Genomic DNA, 19,278 nt, shown 5'->3' with positions numbered 1-19,278 from the left:
CCAAACCCTATAGCAGACTCCTGACTGCCAGAAAACTCATCTCTCTCCCTATGCAGATTAAGTCCAGTGTGCCCAGCCCTTAATTGTCTTCTAGGCTGCTCCATCACAGACACTGCCCCAGTCAGAGACGGCTAGACCTTCAGGCCCAGGTCCCTGCCCGCCTAGACACAGATCAGTGGAGCCCAGTCAAGGGAAGAGGCCGTGACTGTCCTGAAGCACTGCCCATAGACTTCCTCCCCAGACACAGGTCCCACTGGGACTCTGCTCTTTGTCAGGACCTGACCTTGCGGTGCTGAGTCAGGTGCCTTCAAGGAAAGCTGTGAGGGGCTCCTCCATCTTTCTTCAGCCATAGCTGGGGTCATATACACTTTGCAGAGGTGGAAGGTACAGAATCCAAATGCTGCCTCAATCCATGACCGTTCAAAGAGCGCATACTAACTAGCCTTTCAGTGCCTCCCTTCCTCAGGTTAGTGCTGTATTACTCACGATATTTAAGGGACTAACAGTTCCCTAAATCCAGAATCTGACACTCCTGTGTTTCCTTCCTGCTCTTCCCATCTGCCTTCTCCTCTGCCACCCAATTCTTTCTACTCAGATTTGGGACATCACTGGCCTCTTTGCTTAGAGTGGGGCTGGTCCTGCCCCTTCCTCATCAACACTGTCCCCACAGCTCCAGTGATGGACAACTACAAAAGTAGCTCCTCCAAGGAAGTGTCCTTTGTGCCTCAATCTCCACAAAGCACAGCTTTGCCAGTAGGCAGTTAAGTCACAGCTCTGCGTGGCTCCAAGTGCAGGCAGAAGAACACTGACATAGTCCCTGGCTTCAGGGAGCTCCTGAGCAAACGGAGGAAGACCAGCCCCGTGAGTACATGAGAAACCAGGGAATCATCAAGAGGACACTGTTCCCAGCTTGATAATGGAATTAAATGCTCTTGGCTGCACTGGCAGTTAATCACCCCCTCCTTATGGGCAGACTCCCTTCTCTTGGTTTCTGGGATTCTGCACTCTCCTCCCTTTCCTTCCTCTTCCTGGTCTCTAAATGATGGGTGTGCTCACTCCCAGGGGATCCAACCCAGTCGCATGGGTGTATGTACCACCTACAAGTTGAGGACTCCCAAACACATTCCCTCTCCCAACCTCTCCACCAACCTCCAGAATTTTACACCCAACTGCCTACTCCACATCTCCACTGGCTTATCCAACAGTCTCTTTTAATATTCTCCAGCCATAGGTGCCCCTCCTGGAGCACTTCCCCCTCAGGCAAAGGCTCCATCGCCCGTCCAAATGCTCAGGCCTAGCAGTCACCCCTTGCTCCCTTGCTCCCTCTCTCACTCCACTCCACCCCATCAGCAACTCCCATTGGCTCTACCTTCAAGCTGATCCCTCCTCTCCACCTCCATGTCACCTCCATGTCACCGGCCATCCATCCAGGCCGTCAGCCTCATGCTCTTCAACCGCCGCAAACTGCCTCCCCATTTTCACACTTGTTTCCCTACAGTCTGTTCTCCGCACAGCAGTCAGATCATGATACTCCCTGACTTAACCCTCCAATGACCGCCCATTATACACAGAATAAAATCCAAACTCCTTCCCATGGCCTACAAGGCCCTACCTCACCCAGCCCTGCCTATTGCTCCAAAGTCAGCTGCCATCATGCTGCGCCTCACCAGCCACTTTACCACTTTGCTGTTCCAACCACACCAAGGGCACTCCTGCCTCAGAGCCAGTTTTCCTGCCTTGAATACAGTTCTTCTTCCAGATCTCAAGACTCTGTTCCTCACTTCGTTCTGCTCTCTGCTCACACCTCACCTCCACAGAGGCCTCCCTTGACTATCTGAAGATCCCAATCCTTCCACTCCCCAGCCCTGCTCTATTTTTCTTCACTGCACATTGAAATCAATGCCAGACAGTACTGTCTTCCTTTCTCATGAGAATGGAAATCACACAAGAGCAAGGAGTTTATGATGAACATTAATCAGATCACTGTTAACCACACTGACATGGATTATATTTTTTTCTTGGAAAGGGGACTGAATTTCTCATAGAAACAATAATATAAGGGATGGATACAATATTTATGAAGGCCCTAATGCCCAACTTTTAAAAAAATATAGTAATGCCCTCTTGTCCGAGGAGGATATGTTTCATGACCCTTATGGATGCTTGAAACCATGGATAGTGCTGAACTCTATCTATACGATGGTTTTTCCTATACATTCATAGCTTTTTACTTAGAGGAAGCATTTGATGGCTTCTCTTTGGCGTATCTGAACCACCGGCATCATTACTCTTGATCTTTGGGCCATTATTAAGTAAAATAAGGGTTATTTGAATACAAGCACTGCGATACTACAACAGCCAACCTGATAACCCAGACAGCTACTAAATGACTAAGGGGAAGAGAGTGTACACAGCGTGGATACACTGGACAAAGGGATGATTCATGTTGCAGGCAGATGGAGCTGGATGGCTTGAAATTTCATCAGAACGGCACACAATTTAAAACTCATGAATTGCTTATCTCTGGAATTCCCCATTTAATATTTTCAGACCACAGTTGACCACAGGTAACTAAAACCACAGAAAGCAAAACTGTGGATATGGGGGGACTATTGTATGAGTAAACCCGTACTTAATTACAAGTTATATATGAAGCAATATAAAGCTCTCCAGAACACACATGCTTTCATTAGAAGAGATGACTCAAGAAGCCTATGTGAATATAATTTGATGTGATCGAGTATCACACTTTATTGTTCAAAGTTATTTTATCAAAAGTAGAATGAGGCCTGGCCAGGTGTGTCTCAGCGGTTGAGCATCGACCTAGGATCCAGGCGATCGGGGTTTGATTCCTGGTCAGGGCACATGCCCGGGTTGCAGGCTTGATCGATGACTCTCTCATCATTGATGTTTCTACCTCCCTCTCTCCCTCTCCCTTCCTCTCTCTGAAATCAATAAAGATATATTTAAAAAAAAGAAAAGGCAGAATGAACATCTTCATTAAGGTCATGGAATTCAGATAAGGGACTTTCCACAGGCATCTCTGGAAAAACGTGTGGAGGAGACTAAAGATCACTTGCCCTGTTGAGAAGTCTATCAAGAAATGTGTCCTGCTAAAGGTTCCTGCATCATCTGCGAGTGGTCCACCAGCTGACTCTAAGGGTCTCCAGAGAGGGGCGCCAGGTTCTAGACCAGCTCCACACTGACAGCTGCATTGCCAGGGCTTTGCTCAAGAGGCCCCGTTTCCTCTTCAAGCAGGGAAAGGAGTACTGGGTGATCTCTGCAGTCCCCTTGGCAAGTCTGACTGTCCTCTTTGCCTCATTGTAAATTTCTCAAAAGCATACGTTTGGCGACTACACAGGAGTGCGTCTTGCACAGCCCACTCCTCAGCACCAGAGGGTCTACCTTCATCCTGATTGGAGCCAATGCAACCCTGCCTTTAAATGAAGGGGCTTGCATGAACGTTCCCAATCCTTTGATCTGCCTCTGCTGCCTCACAGTGTGCCTTCAGGCTCTGCCTTTCAAGGGAACCATGCTCACATATATATAGTGTTCACTTTGATCCAGCCTCCCTTGAATCCTAGAATAAAGCCTCCCATCTCAGCTACAGGTTTTGTATTTTCTTTCAGGCAGTGACAGGACACTGCTTTTTCCCTTTATCAGCCACTTTAGAGTCCAACCTTACAGTCACTTTTTAAAAATTCCTTTAAAGTTACAGAATTTATTTTCTCAACAAAAGAGCAGAACCTCTTAGTTTTGTTTTTCAAAGTAGTCCAAGAAGCTATTTTCTCACTCGAGTGATGGGACTATTGTTCAAAGCAGCTTTACAACACTGTGGGACATAATCAGTGTTATAAAATCGCAGGCCATACTTCCTTTCACTAATTCCTCTTCCTCACTTTGTTTATTTCGAACTGGGTGTGACCTTGTCAGCCTCCTTTGCCCCGAAAGTGAACAGAGTGCCCCCCCATGCTGGCAGATGACCCCTGAAGCGTTGCAACTGTGAGACCCTAAGGAGAAGGGCTGAGGATGGCAGAGGGAAACCATCTTCCCCATGAGCCCAAGCTGCAGAAAGCAATGGACCCCCGTCCCTGAGTTATACATATGAAATCCAAAAAGATCATTCACATTTTTGAAAGAAAGCACCATCTTTGTTAAAGAGACTCACTCAATGTTACGCTCACACGGACTGCTCACTGAACACAGTGAAGACGACCCTGTCTGCGAAGCAGGGCTCGTGGGAAATCTTGGCCAGGCCCGGTAACAACTCAGTCCCACAATTAACACAGACTTCTACCTGTGCTCCAGCCCCGGCGATTCTGCTCGCTAAAGAACCACAAAGCCAAAAAGAAAATCAAAACCAAGTAGAGTACATCAGGGCAGCCTCCTAGAGAAGCAGGAGGAGGGAGGTCTGGGCCAACTTGGAGGGACGGAGTACCAGAGTTGGCAGCGTGAACAGCTTCTAGCAGAGGCCAGGGCACCCAGCAGGCACTTAATCAACCTGGTTTCCTGCTGGCTCCAACGACAGTTCCCACCAACACCATTTCTAGGATTCTGGCCAGCTAAGCCAAGGTCAACAGGTAATGCTAGAGCGTGCTGACTTCACCCCCACCTGCCTGGGCACCTGACCAGGTGTCATCTCACCTTGGGGGCACCCAGCAAGACACACAGCAAGGCACACAGTTCTCCTCCCTGCAGCGTCCTCAGGGTGGCCTGCAGAGGAATGGTGGACAACGTAGTTAAACTCTGCTCGCTCCCCATCTCCTCATCTGTTTGTTGTGACAACTGGGCGGGGAAACAAAGAAAGAGGTTTGCCTCCTGTGGGTGCAGGAAGCTCCTAAAGTTGTTCTGGCTGCCGCAGATGCAGCCAATTTGGGAGCCACCTGGCCAGTGGCTGGTGGGAAGGAGTAGAGGAAAGCCAAACCAGGGACAGACGTGCAAAAGGAAGCGGGAGCAGCTGGGAGGAGCACGTCACTCAGGGAGGCCATGTGGAAAAGTCCCAGAGACAACAGTTACTTTTACTGCCCAGTGTAGGGGTGATGGGTTTAGAATTTAGAACAATAGTTAAAAGGAGAACCAGAATGGGGTGCTTTCTTCCTCCACAGAGGACGGACGCTGGAGAACAGAGAAGCATGGAGCTGGGGTGAGGTCGCAGGCTCTGGCAGAGGCCCTGGCAGGCGTGAGGGAAGAAGGTCATGAGTAGGTAAGTGGCCACTGGAGCCTCTGGAGGGAGCTGGCTCCTGGGAAATCCGGGGTCCAGCTCAGTGACAGGGCCAGGGGAAGGAGGGTCTGAAAGAACAGGAAGAAAATACCCACACCTGAGAGAGGACTGTCCTCAGAAGTGAGTGACCTGCTCGACTGTCCCAGAGCCCAGCTCACATCCCCTGCTCCCCCAGAACCCCCACCCAGGTAGCCCACAGGGCCCAGCCCTCAGCCTGGCCCAGGCGTCTTTTCCTTCCTTCAGAAACTCCTGTTTCCCTCCATAGCAGATTTGACATACTTCTTCAGAGGGAAACAAATGCTTACAGTAAGTAGTGAATCCATTCTCTTAAAGGCACAAATGACTTGTCTCTGAGCCCTCTGTGTGAGACCCTTCCAGAAGATCTATTAACTTATAAAGGTTAGTCTGTAAACCTGGAGGAAACTGAGCTCTCATGGTGGAATTTCAGCAGAGAGACAGTCGCACCACAAGGTCCTTACACATCCCTTAAATCACACAGATCTTGAAGGTGGGGACCCCAGGCCTAGCGTGGTGGCCCCCCATACCTGGAAACATACTTTGGAGAGGAAATGGAACTTGCTGGGCCATCAGAGGAAGGGTGAAATCCCCACTCTGTTACAGTCCCGTGGCTAGATGTTCTTTTCTACCTGAATTGGGATCTTCAGCTGAAAGCTGACCCCAAGAGTACCAGCCCATCTGCACCTAGCTGCTCCTGGGAATCTGTGTGCTCACAGGGCCAAGTGGGAGCCGAAGCAGGATGGAGTTTCTATGAGTAATGGTTTCTGCATTTCTCATGGACTAAGCCAGTGAGACCCAGCAGAATTTCTCTTGGCCCAGCAAGCTTAGCCCATCTGCTGCCTGGGATTCTCCACCCTTGGTGAGGGCTCAGGCATGTCAGTGGCTCTTAGTTCCTTGATCTAGACTCTACCTCCAGCTTGAGCACACCTGGCACCTCTTCCTCACCAGCCACCCTTCCACTTGCTGCCAGCAAGAGGGGCCTCCTCTCCTGCTGCTCCTCCCATGCCTCAGGCCCGCCACCTGTCCTGTGCCCACGCAAGAGGCCCTGGCTGCTCCACTACATCTGTTTTTTGCCTGGCTGATGAGGCCACTCCTGACTATAATCCTTTCACAACTCAACCTGTACCAAGGACTGCTTCTATACGGGCTTGAAGTTACTCACAAGAAAAGGCAAAAGCAAGCTACTGATTGTTTAAAAACCACAACTGTATAAAAACTGATAATACATGCAAAACGGTTTTCTAAGCTAATTTTGCCACCTTATCAAGCATTCCATCTATCCCCAAGGATGCAAAGCCACTTCATCAGGACACAAGGCTCTCCATCAGTGATAATCTCCACAGAGAAAGGGCTGAATATCATGATGGACAATTCTACCCACAGAGTTTTCACAAAGAAATAGTCACCATTTTGTCACTTTTTAGTATCAACATTTAATGAAAGAAAGAAAAATAGTAAAATATTACTTGGAATTTTTGTAGGGAGCTAAAGCAATGTGGTTTGGGGGGTAGGTCTGGTTGCTTAATACAAGACACAGTGGTTCTCAGTGGAAAGTTGTGCTGTGCTCACCACCCATTCTGTGGGGAAGGTGGGGGAGGGGAAGGTGGGGAAGGAGCAGTGGGATTATTGATCGCTCTAATGACTAAGAATAGAGAAGAGGGAAGGATGTTGAATATCCTACATTAAACAGAATGCTCATTATAAAGAATTATTAGTCTAAAATGCTAATTGTTCCCCTGCTGAGAAACACTAGAAGAGGAATCGGGAACTAGCATGACTCTTCTAATGCCTGCTTTTAATACCAATTAAGTCTTCACAGGGAGTTGACAGCGGTGACCACAAGAATGTCTGTTCTGGGAAGTAGGAATGCCAGGCTTCAGATATGCCAATCCTGCTGGTAGTGACATGCATATTATCTTTTGAGGGGGGTGGAGCCTGACCGGGTACTGTTGGCTAGATAGAGAGCTGGACAGTGGGGAGCTATAGGTGTGCCAGTCGAACGGAACTGACCTCGCCTGGTTTTTATTTCTTCACAGATCTAAATGAGAACACACAGCTGGGACACCCAAACTGCACATCAACACATCACAGGAGGAACTATTTTTGCCTAGAGCCATGGTTCTCAAAATGTGCTCCCACTAGCATCACCTGGGAATATATTAGAACTACCCCAAACCTGCTGAATAGAAACTCAGAGTGGGGTCCTGCAATCTGTTTTAACAAGCCCTCCAGGTAATTCTGATGTTGGCTCAAGTTTGAGAACCACTGGTCTAGATGGTTTGGGGCTAAAGATGGCCATCAGTCACAAGCTGTTTTAGAAATGCTGCCTCACCTCTCTGCAGAGTTTCTATTAGACTCTGAGAAGGAGGGGGGTGTTGCCAGCAAATGACCAGAGGTGAAGGGCCTAAAGAGGAAAGACCTAAGTGAGAAGAAATCGGAGCAAAGAGTAAGTTATCAGGGGCCAATTGAAGTCTCAAGTTTGATTAACCATCCTAGAAGGATTTTGTTTTTAATTTAACTTGTATTTCTCTTTGAAGAGCCAATACATTTACATGGTTCAAAATTCAAAGATACACAGGGATATGCAGTGAAAGGTCCTTCCACCCACCTTTGCTCCTAGGTACCCAGCTCCAACTTTCCTTCCTCAGAGACAGGTGGTTGTCACCAGTGTCTTCCAGAAATATGTTGTAAATATTCCTATATGTTTTCATCCCCACTTTATCTTAAATACAAATGATAGCATATTATATACAATGTTTCATACCTTACTTTTTCCACTTAATATATTTCCTAGGCTTCTCCATATCAGAAACATCAAAAACACCCTAGAGGACTTCTGAGTGTCTGAGAACATTCAACACTACAGGGGCATGTGCACCTTCACTGCACAGAAAAGCATCTCCTAGGCCATCATGTGATTCTTGTGGATTTCTTAGTGAATCCCCTGTAGGGAAATAGTCCTGAAATTCTCATTTTGGAGAACTCTCCATGGGCCTCGCATGAAGGTTGTTTTATAACAAAAAGCAGTATGGAGTTACCTTAAAAAAGGAACTGCCCAGTGATTCCACTTCTGGAAATATATCCGAAGAAACCCAATACACTAATTCAAAAGAATACATGCACCCCTATGTTCACTGCAGCATTATTTACAATAACCAAGACCTGGAAGCAGCCCAAGTGTCCAACAGTAGATGAGTGGATAAAAAACTGTGGTATGTTTACACGAAGGAATATTACTCAGCCATAAAAAAGATGGAAATCTTACTTTTTGCAACAGCATGGATGGACCTGGAGAGTATTATGCTAAGTGAAATAAGCCAGTTGGAGAAAGACAAATACCATATGATTTCACTTATATGTGTAATCTAATGAACAAACTAAAATAACAAATAAAATAGAAAGACTCATAGATAGAGGACAGGCTGGTAGCTGTCAGAGGGGAGGGTGGTTGGAGGGCTAGGTGAAAAGGTGAAGGGGTGAAGGGATTAAGAAAAAAAAAAAAACCAACAACACACCTGATAGACTCCAGACAACAGTATGGTGATTACCAGAGGAAAAGGGGTAGGGGATGTAATGGGTATTAGAAAAGGGGAAGTTAATAGTGAGAAAAGGAAACTTGGCTCTGGGTGGCGAACACACAATACAATATATTGATGATATATTATAAACTGTACACTTGAAACCAATATAATTTTACTAACCAATGCCACCCCAATAAATTCAATAAAAAAAACCATCTCCATGATAAACAACAAAAAATTATTTCAAAAGCTGATCATCTCACTAAATTCAGAAAAAGAATATGATAAAATCCTACAACCACTAATGATTTTTTTAAAACTCTCTTGGTAACCTCAAAATATAAACTTTATTAATTTGGCAAAGTATTTAAGATAACATTATACTGAAGGTTATAATACTGAAAATTTTCGCCTTGAATTTGGAAATAAGTTCACCACTGTTCAACACTGTACTGGAGGTCCTAGCAGTACAATAAAGAAAAATTTTAAAAAAAAGAAAGAAAAAGAAATAGGATACAAATTATAAAATTGTCAGGAATAAAAAAGGAGATATTACTAATGCCCTACAGACATTAAAATAATAAGTAAATATTATATGTGTGTTTGTGTATATGCTAATAAATTTGGTCAATTTATATTTATTGTGATTTCTGATACAGTTGGAACTAGAGTGATGTGGGTACAGAAATGGAAGTACAGGAATGGAAGAATTGTTGATGGCCATCATGGGTGACAATTTACCACAACAGTGTACCAGAATACACTTTATAAATGTCAGTTCTCCTTTTCAACTCCTTCCTCCAGTCTCTGCCTAGTATATTATTGTACACACACACACACACACACACACACACACACACACACATAAATTGATTCACATTTTTTGGTGGCCCAGAATATGGTCTATCTTGGCGAATATTTCATGTGCACTTGAAAAGAATGTGTATTCTGCCTTGTTGGGTACAGTGACGGTTAAGTCAAGTTGGTTGACAGTGGTATTCAGCTCTTCTCTATCCTTACTTATTTTCATACACTTCTTTTATCAATTACTGAGAAAAGAGTGTTGAAATACATATACATGTGTGTGCGTGCGTGTGCGTGTGCGCGTGTGTGTGCGTGTGTGTGGCAGGTATATGCTTCTTACAAGATGAACTTAAAGCACACGAAGAAGTGGAAAGAAGTGAACGGAAAAATATGAAAATATTTCTGGCAAAAACTAACCATAAGAGAGTTGGAATAGTAAAATTAGTGTCAGACAAAATAGATTTTAATGTAATTAATCAGGAAAGAGAATTACTATAAAATGATAACAGGGATGAGATAAAGGTGTAGAGGATATCCCTGGCATTGGTTTTGGGAAGGAGTGTCCGGTAACTGCAATGCTCAGAACCAGGCCAATTCTGCTTAATTTAATTCAATCCCACAACTGTTTGTGTGAAAGTTCCCAAGTTTGTTACCATGGGCAACAAAGCTTTATCTAACAGACACATACAGAACCCTACATCTCATAATTACAAAATATGCATTTTTCTTTTCAAGCACATAGGAAATATTTTCAAAAATTAACCTGCAAGGGACCATGATGTAAGTCTCAATAAATTCCAAAGGATCATATAGTAAATATTAATAGAAAAGATCATCTTTTCTGTTGGTTCTTCTGCCAACATCTCATTCCTCTGAAATTCCCCTATTTATTGTTGTACTTCTCTCTTTAGACATTGTATATGGAGGTTGTACCATTCATTAATTTATTTAATATATTTTTATTAAACACTTAAATACCAGTCACTGTTCTAAGCACAGGAGATACATCAATGAAAAAGCAAAAGAGAGAAATGTCCCTCCTTTTAGGAGCCTACATTCTAGTGTCACCTCTATCACTAGGCAAGTGCCTTAAGGCAGGATCATGTCTAGTACAGACTTGGTAGCTTCTATTGTGCTTCTGGGCCAGACGTCATGTTGGTTTTGGCAGGGTAGAACCTAACACTGAAGCTAGGGGGCTTGGTGGGGTTTAGAGTACGGTCTTGGGGTACTATGGTGGGAGTAGAACATGGCTCATCAGGGAGAGACCTGGGACCAGGATGAGTGACAGAATCTAGACACCCCTCGTCCCCCCTCTACTGGCAACTCAATAGCTCAGGTCTCAGTGGTCTAAGGGTCAAAGCAGGCCCAAGTCTAGAAACCAAATTGTCAAACAGAGCTGCACAAGGCCAGACGAATGTCAAAGGAACAGGAAGATATGAAGATTAGAAAAAGCAATCAGCCAGACAAATAAAGCCACAGATTAGAAGAAACAATCATGTCCTTCTTTCTAATGGCTGAATAATATTCCTGTGTGTGTGTGACATCTGCTTTATCCACTCATCTATCAACCAAACTGAGGTTGTTTCCATATTTTAGCTATCATGAAAATACTGTTGTAAACATGAAAATACAGATATCTCTTTCAGATACTGATTCCATTTCCTTTACATATATATATATATATATATATATATATATACCCAGATGTGGAACTGCTAGATCATACGGCAGTTCTTGTTTTAATTTCTTGAGGATCTTCCAGACTGTTTTCCATAATGGCTGTACCAATTTATATCCCCACCAACAGCGTACAAGATTGCCTTTCCTCCATACCCTCGGCCAGCATTTGTTATCTCATCTTTTGATACTAGCCATTCTAACAGGCGTGAGGTGATATCTCAATGATTTGCATTTCCCTGATCATTAGTAATATTGGGCACCTTTTCAAATACCTGCTGGCCATTTAAAAGTCTTCTTTGAAAAAATGTTTATTCAGATCCTTTGCTCATTTTTCTTTTTTTAAGGGAGAAAGAGAGAGAGAGAGAGAAAGAGAGAAACATCGATCAGTCGCCTTCCACCCATGCCCCAACAGGGGATCCAACTAAAGCCCACGTATGTACTGACCAGGAATCGAACCATCATAGTACAAAGCTCAACCAATTAAGCCACTCCAGCCGGGCCCTTGGGTCATTTTTAAATCAGATTATTTGTTTGTTTTTGTGTGTTTTTTTAAAAACTATTGAGTTGCATGAGTTCCTTAGATATCTTAGATATTAATCCTTTATTAGAGACATGGTTTAGAAACATTTTCTCCCATTCTGTAGGTTGCCTTTTCACTTTGTTGCTGGTTCCCTTTGCTGTGCAAAAGCTTTTTGATTGGATGTAGTCCCACTTGTTTATTTTTGCTTTTGTTGCCTGAGTTTTCGGTGTCATATCTAAAAAATCATTGCCAAGACCTATATCAAGAATACTTTTTCCTGTTTTCTTCCAGTAGTTTTACAATTTCAGGTCTTATGTTTAAATCTTTAACCCATTTTGATTTGACTTTTGTGTATGCTATAAGGGTCCAATTTCATTCTTTTGCATGTGGATATCCAATTTTCTCACCATTTATTGAAGAGACTCTCTTCCCCCCATTGTGAATTCTTGGATCCCTGGTCAAAGATTACTTGATTGTATATGTGTGGGTGTATTTCTGGGTTCTCTAATCTGTTCCATTTATCTGTCTGTCTGTTTTTATGCCTGTACCATATTGTTTTGATTACTATAGCTTTGTAATACAGTTTGAATTCAGGAGCTGTGATGCCTCCAGATTTGTTCTTTCTCATGATTGCTTTGGCTATTCTGGGTCTTCTTTGGTTCCACACAAATTTTAGAATTGTTTTTCTATTTCTGTGAAAAATGCCATTGGAATTTTGATAGAAATTGCACTGAATCTGTAGATGACTTTAAGTAGTATAAACACTTAAACAATATTAATTTTTCCAATCCATATCTTTCCATTTACTTGTGTCTTCTTCAGTTTCTTTTATCAATGTCTTACAGATTTCAGTGTACATGTCTTTTACTCCTTGGTTAAATTTATTCCTAAGTATTATATTCTGTTTGATGCTATTATAAATGTAATTGTTTCCTTAATTTCTTTTTTACATAGTTCATTGTTCATGCCTCCAACTTCTGACACAAGTTTTAATGAAGACTAGGTTCCTTCTACAGGGAGTCACCCCTTTCCAAAAGCCACATCAATCCAGAGAGAAAAACCCAAACAAAAGCCCCACAGCAAGAGACAGGAAGGAAGGGAAACTATTCAAATTCGCTGCCCCCTCTCCTCCTAGCACACAATAGCTGAGTCCTCTACTGGAGTCCCAAAAGAATCCCTCCGACCTGGTGTTTTCTGGTTTTTAAGCCTCTGTTTGATCATAGTCACTATGGTGACAAGTCTAGGATGCTCTGCTCTAAGTGAGGGGGCTTATCCCTTCAAATATGCTTCTTGAGTTACCAACAAAGGAATTCATTGAACCTCAACTAATCTCACATTCTCCTGGGAGACCTCTCTCAAAAGGCACTTTCCCCCTCTGCCCCCACAAACTTCCCTGGTTTACATTCTGTTCAGCCAACAATCACATTCATATAGTGATTTACAGTTTACTTTTACCCGTATCACCTCAATTAAGCCTTGAGGAGTCCTCTTCAGTTACACAAGCCTCTTCCACACCACCTAAACAGAGACAAAGTGAGAACCTTGGTTTTAAGGAGGCATCCACAGGAAGGCTAGTTAGCACGGGCCCTACAGCAGGGTTGGGACAGAGGAACGAGGGGTGGGAGGAAAGGGGAGTCAACCTACGTGGCTTTTTCTTTTCCAGAGGGAAGAATCCACAGAGGCTCATAGCCCTGGCAGGCCTGATGCCCCACCCCCCACCCCGAAAGCTCTTCTCAGCCTGTTCCAGGCTGTTCTGTCTTGGCCCATGCTCTGCATCTTTCCCAGCCCCAGCTGTTCCGAGAGCAGCAGTCAGCTCTGGGGAATTTCTCCTCCCTGCCTTCAGAAGGGTCTTCCTTCATCCTGAGTTCTTAGAGTCAGCCCTGGCTTCCTGCAACATAGGTATAAAGGGAAACTCTCCATTGTTTTTCTCTATGACAACACTACTCTGGTCATCAAATGTGTGTAGGCTTTCCTCACACCAAGTAATTCTCAGACCCCAGCTAGGTGTTCTGCAATTCAACTCAATTCTGATACTATCCACTTGGAGTCAGTGTCAGATCCCACATGACTGCCCAACTTCAGACGCCAATCAGAAGTTCAGGTTGTCATTTGTGTTTCTGACTAACCAGCTATAAATCAGAGGTTCCCACAACCCCCTCCTTGGGTTTAATCATTTGTTAGATTAATAGTTTATTACATCGGACACTAAAGAACACAAATGAACATCAAATGAAGCGATACACAGGATGAAGTCCGGAAATATCTCAACCACAGAAGCCCAGAGTGCACCACCCTCCCGGCACATGGATACATTCTTGCTTACCAGCCCAGAAGCTCTCCAAACACTGTCCTTTTGGGTGTTTGTGGAGGCTTCATTACATAGGCATTACCGATTACATCACTGGCCATTAGTCAGTAAGTCAGTCCCTAGCTCCTGTCCCCTCCCAAGAGGTAAAGAGGTGATACTGAAAGTTCCAACCCTCTAATAACCTGGTTGGTTCCCCTGGTAGCCAGCCCTCATCCTGTGGCTATCTAGGGACTTTCCAAAGTTCACCTGATTCTTATAAACTCGGATGTGGCTGAAAGAGGCTCGTTATAAATGACCAAAAACACCCATTTCACCTTTATGCTTATTAGTTTTATGGCCTTGGGGAAGTCATTTAATCTTTCTAAGCCTGTTACCTCATCTGTAAGATGGGAGCAATTACATCTATCCAGAGGGTTAGGATAAGGATTGAGAGCCAAGATGCATTCTACAGCTCTGGTTCCCTCCCCACCCCAGCTCACTCTGCTCGGGTGGTAGGCAGTCTCTAATCCTAAGAAGATTCATAACAAAGAGACAAAAAGATGGACCAACCTCACCTTGACCTCTACAGTTACAGTGTTTCTGTCACCTAAACCATTTCTGGGTAATATATAACTCTCTGGTTTTCAAAACAAACAAGTGAGGCTATTCAATCTCACTTGTCTTTATTATTAGAGACAATGAGGTGAGAAAAAAGATCATCCAAGGAGGTAAAACTTCTGGGTTCCAGTCTTCATTGTTCACTGAGTCCCGAAGCCTCTCTGGCCACCAGGTGTTTCTTTTGAAATAACTTCCCTGCCTTACCTCCCTGTGGAAAGGGGTTGGGCAGGATGCTCTGTTAGGGTCCCTTCCCACTCTAAGATCTTTGAGTACCAAACAACCCCTGAAATTAGAATAAATCAGATTCTGCAGACACTAATCTTGCCCTCTAAGAGTGTTCTGAAGCAGGGCAGATAGATGTGCAGGACATAACCAGACCAGAAGCAGTAAATCCAAACAGGACTGACCACAAGGACCTGTCAGAAGTGAATCCACACAAGGACAGAGGTCAGGGTAGACAGTGGGGAGGGTGGAGATGGGGGAGAGCTAAGAGGGGCATTTTAAAATATAAAATCCAACCCCCCATTTTTTTAAACCTTCAACCGAGGATATGTTTATTGATTTGAAAGAGAGAGAAAGGGAGGGAAGGAGAGAGGGAAGGAGGGAGAGGGAGAGGGAGAGGGAGGGGGAGAGGGAGAGGGAGAGGGAGAGGGAGAGAGAGAGAGAGAGAGAGAGAGAGAGAGAGAGAGAAACATCGATCAGCTGCCTCCCTTATGAGCCTGACTGGGATTGAACTAGCAACCTAGGTATGTGCCCTGACCAGGAACAGAACCCACCTTTCCAGTGCACAGGATGGTGCTCCAACCAACTGAGCCACCTGGCCGGGGCTTACCCCTCACTTTTTAAAATAAATGGCTATTTTGGAAATAACTTTAGATTTTTAGAAAAGTTGCTAAGATGATACACAGAGTTCCTTTATCCAATTTCCCCTAATGTCAGCATCTTACATTACCATGGCACATTTGTCAAAACTAAGAAACCAACATCGGCAGATTACTATTTACTAAATTCCAGATTTTATTTGGATTTCACCAGTTTTTCCACTAATGTCCTTTTCATGTTCCAGGATCCAAGCCAGGACACCTCATTACATTTAGGATAAAACATCTTTTAATGGTGAAAGATTTCTAAACTAGAGACAAACAGACCTTTGTTTAAAAGAATATCAGACACACCGGAGGCTCTTTGTGACGCCTCTCTTCCCATTGTTATGTCCTTTCCTTCCCCCCTAGAGATAACCACCATCATAATCTCACGGTTTACCATGCCTGAGCATGTCTGCGTGGTCTCCTAAAAGGACAATTTAAGCATAAATGCTATATACAGGGTGGGCAAACACAGGTTTACAGTTGTTCTTATGGAAAATAATACAATTAATAAAATTAATAAATGATAACACAAAAATAAACTCTGTCTCATGTACTCACAACTGTAAACCTATGTTTGCCCCACCCTGTAGTATTGTTTCCCAAGCTTTAAATTTATATAAATACTTTTTTTTTCATATCCTTCCATAATTTGCTTCTTTCATTCAACATTGTTTTTGAGATTTATCTGTTGAGAATAATGTTCTATTTTAATGCTATTCATAATATGTATAGTGTTTCTTTCTATGAGCACAGCACTATTATCCATTCTCCTGCTGATGGACATTTAGGCTGTTTCTTATTTTTTGCTGCAATAAACATTTTAATGCAAGTCTGCTGAGGTACACAAGAAAGGCTCTCCATCTAGGAATGGAATTTTGGGTTAAAAGGTGTAACCAGCCCAGCCGCCTGAGCATCGACCTAGGATCCAGGCGATCGGGGTTCGATTCCCGGTCAGGGCACAGGCCCGGGTTGCGGGCTGCAGCCAATCAATGACCCTCTCATCATTGATGTTTCTCTCTCTCTTTCCCCCTCTCCCTTCCTCTCTCTGAAATCAATAAAGACATATTAAAAAAAAACAAAAAACATAATTTAAAAAAAAAGGTGTAACCAAATTGTTTCCTAAAGCTGTTGTGCTGATCTACACTTCTCTCGGTGGTAAATGACTCTGCTGCTCCACATCCTCAGCCGCACTTGTAAGTCTATTATTTTATAAGTAAATGGGGAGAACTGGCATCTTCATAATGAGTCTTCCAGGTCATGAACATAGCCTTTTGCTCCATTTATTTGTTTGTTTGTTTTTTCTTTCAATAATTATAATTTTCTCCAGTATTCTTGTATATGTTTTAGTGAGGAGAACTTCTAGGTATCTTGATACTGAAAATGGGATCCTTTATCTATTAATTTTTCTAATTAGTTATTATTGGTGAATGGGATTTTGATATATTGATTTAGTATCTAGGGAAATTTGCAAGCTCTTTATAGTCTCCACTTAAAAACTCCAAGAAAATCAAATTGCATGCAAATAAGGACAGCTTCGTCTTTCTTTCCAATATTCACACCCTTTTTTTTTTTTTTTGTCTTTTTGCATCACCTAGAACCTCCTGTTCAATGCTGAATATAAAAGATGAGAGAGGACATCTTTATCTTTCTTATGACTGTACTGACTGAAAGGGAGCCTAAAATCTTAGTGTTAAGAATAGTTTCTGCTGTAATATTTTGATAGATGCCCTTTATCAAATTAAGGAAATTCCCTTTTGTTCTTAGTTTCCTGAGAAGTTTGTTTTAATCATGAATGAGTACTAAATTCTGACAAATGCCTTTTCTGTATCTTATAGACTATAGGTATTATTAATCTGTTAATATGGTTTGTTACATTAATATATTTTATGATATTGGATCATCTTAATTCCTTGCATAAACTCTACTTAGTCAGAATGCAAATATTTCAAATAGATTTGCAAACATCTCATAAGCATCTATGTTTATAAATGAGACTGGTCTATAATTTTAATTTCTTGTATTTTGCTCATCTGCTTGGAGCATTTAGACTATATTATCACTGTAAAAGTAGATAGCTTTTCCTCATTTTCTATTCCATTAAATAGTTTGTACAATATTATCTAATTCTTAGAAGTTGAACAAAGTACAGGTGTAAATCACCTAAGCCTGGTACTTTCTTTGAGAGAAAGTCTTTTGGTTATCAGTTTAATTTCTTAAATGATTGTTGTTTTATTGAAGTTTTCTGTTTATTTTGAAGTAGTTATGGCAAATTATATTTGCCTAGAAAACTCCATGCCTTTTCCCAATCCAAATTTTGGCATAACCTTTTTCAGAGTACAGTCTTACGATTTTTATTATCTATTTCATACATTTAGCTGTATTTCCCTTTCTTTAAAAATATTATTTATGGCTTTTTGAGAAAAAAAGTCTTACTAGGAATTTATTTTATTATACTTTTTTAATCTTCCAAATTGTTTTCTATTTCATTTCATTTGTCTCCCTATTTTTGTTTCCTTCCTTCTACTTTTCTAAAGGCTTACTTTGTTCTATTTCTAACTTCTTGACATGGACACATATAGACAACAGCAGTTGTCAACACAATGTTTCCTCTCCTTTGTTCCTTACTAATGTAGCCCCTATTTGATCTGGGAAGGCAATGTGCCAAGCTAAGTAACAAACTATACTTCCTAGGCTGTCTTGCAGCTAGGAACCACCATGTGATTCATGTCTTACCAATGACATAAGTGGAAGTTACTGGGTAGGGCTTCCAGGAAAGCTCTACATAAAATAGCAGACTCGGCTGGAACATGCCTCTTTCACAATCTGTCCTTTCCTCCATCGTGCTTGGACTATGGATACGAAGCTAGAGGTAAAGGAGTCACCTTGCAGCGAGGAAGCTGCAAGCACGCATTTGAAAGCTAAGTGTAGATAAAAGGAAAATTAGAAGAGCCTTGGATCTTTTCTTTTTAAATCCTCACCTGAGGATATTTTTTTCCATTGCTTTTCAGAGAGAATGGGGGAGAGAGAGAAAGAGAGAGAGAGAAGCATCGATGTGAGAGAGAAACATCCCGAATGGGACGCACAGCCAGGGCTCGTGCCTACAAGCGAGGTATGTGCCCTCGGCCGGAATCGAACCTAGGACCCTGCAGTCCTCAGGCCGATGCTCTAACCACTGAGCAAAGCTAACCAGCATGAAGAGTCTGGGATCTTGATGGCATAATGGAGTCTCCACATCTGGCCTGGACTGTCTCCCTCTAAAATTCTGATTATGTGACAGATGTTAAACCTCTAGCTCCTTTAAGCCATGGTCTTTTAGATTCTCTTTTATACATAGCCAAATACAATTTAACATAACACAATACTCAACATATTTTAAATTTTTAATTAACACATTTAAGGCCATAAATTTTGCTCAAAGAATAGCTTTATTGATTCTACTAAGAGATCAACTGTGCTGGCCCAGACCAGAAAGACCACTTGGCCAACCCAAAGAATTGTAATATAAATAAAAACAGCTCTGGTTTAAGTCTCTAAATTTGGGGTGCTTTTTATGCAGAAAAGCTAACTAATAGAGGTATTGGTTTTGTGGTAGGCAGTTAACAGACATGAGCAGAGCAAGGACTATGGGCCAGGTATGGAAGGTCACCAGGGTGAAAAGTCCTGGGTGCCTAGCAAATGACAACTGCAGAGTGGGACCTCATCCCCAGGGTGACTTTCCTCCCCAGCATGTTGCTGGTCAT

At 42.8% G+C, this 19,278-nt stretch overlaps 1 protein-coding gene across 1 annotated transcript in view; it reads right to left on the bottom strand.

Moving 5' to 3' along the window:
- The window catches only part of MYLK (myosin light chain kinase), a 230,189-nt gene that overhangs the window by 185,840 nt on the left and 25,071 nt on the right, over positions 1-19,278 (bottom strand). The window contains exon 2 of the mRNA XM_081138328.1: positions 13,229-13,282. The gene's annotated coding sequence lies outside the window, so the exon portion shown is untranslated. The remainder of the gene's footprint in view (positions 1-13,228; positions 13,283-19,278) is intronic.

Source organism: Miniopterus schreibersii (genome assembly GCF_964146895.1).
Source record: "Miniopterus schreibersii genome assembly, chromosome: 5".
Lineage (NCBI taxonomy): Eukaryota > Metazoa > Chordata > Mammalia > Chiroptera > Miniopteridae > Miniopterus > Miniopterus schreibersii.
This window is presented reverse-complemented; position numbering and strand designations above follow the sequence as displayed.